The 2,500-nt window shown below is 45.0% G+C and overlaps 1 protein-coding gene across 4 annotated transcripts in view; it reads right to left on the reverse strand.

Moving 5' to 3' along the window:
* Window positions 1-2,500, reverse strand: part of svep1 (sushi, von Willebrand factor type A, EGF and pentraxin domain containing 1) — a 94,736-nt gene that overhangs the window by 90,370 nt on the left and 1,866 nt on the right. The gene's annotated exons all lie outside the window — the stretch shown is intronic.

The raw sequence follows: 2,500 nt of genomic DNA on the forward strand, positions 1-2,500 counted from the left end.
CAGACAGAGAGTCAGTCCGTCAGACAATCAGTCAGACGAGGCGGTGAAAGAGATGAACGGGCGCTGGAGAAGACGGCTCCTTCTTAGTCTCTACAAGCGTGGCTGGTGGAAAAAATGTCTTCTTTAATGAGTCCCAGCTTTCTGCAGCTCGATGCGGGCCAAGACCAGCCAAAGGAATAAATATGGCAATATTACCACTGAACAATTATCAATTATACTTCTCTCTCTCGCTCTCTATCCCTCCCCCCCTTCCCCTCTGTCTCGTGCTCACTCGGGGCTGAGCAAACATACACTGTACATACACACACTTACGATGTATTATTCTTTCTCCATCTGTCCAGTTAGTGCTACTGCGCACAAACGCACCAGTACACACAAACATAAACGAAATGCTGCGGTGTGTGCAAGACACATGCCAACATACACTGATGCACGTGCCATGCACATACGCTGACGCCACATAGAATCAGACAGACACACACCTACAGGTACATGCACACGCACGCACGCGCGCAGACACACACACACACACACACACACACACACACACACACACACACACACACACTGTCCTTCTTACGAGCGAAGCCACAGTTCAGTCTGGCAGACGCCAGGCGGATACGTCCTGTTGGTTAGTGTTAGCAGGACAATCCTTTATGTTGCAAACAGAAAGAGCGGCCAGAAAATATTTTCCTCTTTTCCAGAAAGACTCAAAAGACGCCAAAAGATAAAGAACGAGGCAAGGAGAGAGATGAGGAGATAAATCACGGGCAGTCTGTTTTTATGTTTAATCGTCTCCTCCTTGCTCAGTGTACACAGACGCACTGTAAATGTCAGGTTCTATTTATCAGGTGTGGAAAAGTTTTTGTTTTTTGGGGTTGTTTTTTTTTCAGAGAATGGTTCTATGGTCTAACTCCTCAGCCTCTTGCCAAATCTGCTAGGCTCATCTGTCTTTCCATGCATCTCAGCTCTCTGTGTAGGCTTTAGTGCATATCTTTCTTATTACTCATAGGTTGATCAAAGCAGACCAAAGTCGCCTATCAATGCAGTATTTCAATGGGAAGATTATTGGAATACAGTCACACAAACTCTCCCGCGCATGCACGCGCCCGTTAAAAGGCACCCTTTTTCGATTAAAAGTGATTAACAGACGAAAATATAAGAGAAATAACGATGCATAACAAATGATCATTGAAGATATAACTCACTCCATATTGCATTGATTATTGAAAGCGATGCTGCCAGGGTTAAGCAAAATATGTCAGATCTATTAAAGGAAGGGTCAAATACACTTTGCACGTCATCTCGTACCAGACCAGTAATGTGCAGGTGTACATTTAACCGATCACCGACTAGTCGCCCCCACCTCTGAAAAAAAATAAAAGCAATTTTCTCGGTTTTGCTTGAGCTCTATAGTCGCTGGGAGGGTCACCAAACACATTGTTATCAGCACTTTGCTGCTTATGGGCCAACCCATAAACCTGTCCCCAGGGCAAAGATCTCTTAAGACATCGGCTGGGGTCCAGGGATTTCAGCTTAGCGCCGCACTTTGCGCAGGTTCAGATGTGCCAACGAGGACTCCGCTAAGCGACGGCGATAAACCCGGCGCAAAGCTGTCGGGGAGACCTGTTTTGCTTTTTACGAGGTTGGACACATTGAACGCAGTCTCCCAACCCAACCACACGTTTTAAATTCATTAGTGTCCCGAGCCACATCGACTTTGTGTTTCTCTCAGCCTGACACGTCCCCTCCCTGCCAAGAGTTCGCAAAATGCTAAGAATTACAATCAGACATATTGGAATACTTACTTGAACTCTTGTGAGTTAGTTATGTAACACCAAGGAAGCCAACATGAATGTTTTTGAGTGTTTCTATATTCCCTCCTCTGCAGTATTAGCAGCAGTGTCTGTGTTTGCACAAGACACAACACTGTACCACCTACACAGCTTTTACAGCTGGCTTGCCAGGGCCGGACTGCATATGTCTTTGTGTGTGTGTGTGTGTGTGTGTGTGTGTGTGTGTGTGTGAGTGTGTGTGTGTGTGTGTGTGTGTGTGTGTGTGTGTGTGTGTGTGTGTGTGTGTGTGTGCGCGTGTGTGTGTATATTTCGACTCAATTCAACAAACAATAAATAAGCTACCAGTTTGACCTCCCATGACCCCCACAAAACTCACGCCCCCCCCACATCCTCCCCTCTTTCTCTCTCTCTCTCTCTTTTTCCTCTCTAATATGATACTTTTAATAAAATATGACAATAATCAATCTCTCTCTCTCTCTCTCTCTCTCTCTCCTCTCTCCTCTCTCTCTCTCTCTCTCTCGCTCTCTCTCCCTCCTTATCAGTACAGACAGAAACGAGAGAGGACAGAAGCGAACAATGGAGTCATGACTGATGCTACAAGGTACAGAGGAACTGTTGTTATCAGTAACCTGGAAACGATTTATTTTCACTATTTTTATATTAAATATATATAACTGTCCATAACAATATAACAATTTGTGTTG

Source organism: Zeus faber (genome assembly GCF_960531495.2).
Source record: "Zeus faber genome assembly, chromosome: 22".
NCBI lineage: Eukaryota > Metazoa > Chordata > Actinopteri > Zeiformes > Zeidae > Zeus > Zeus faber.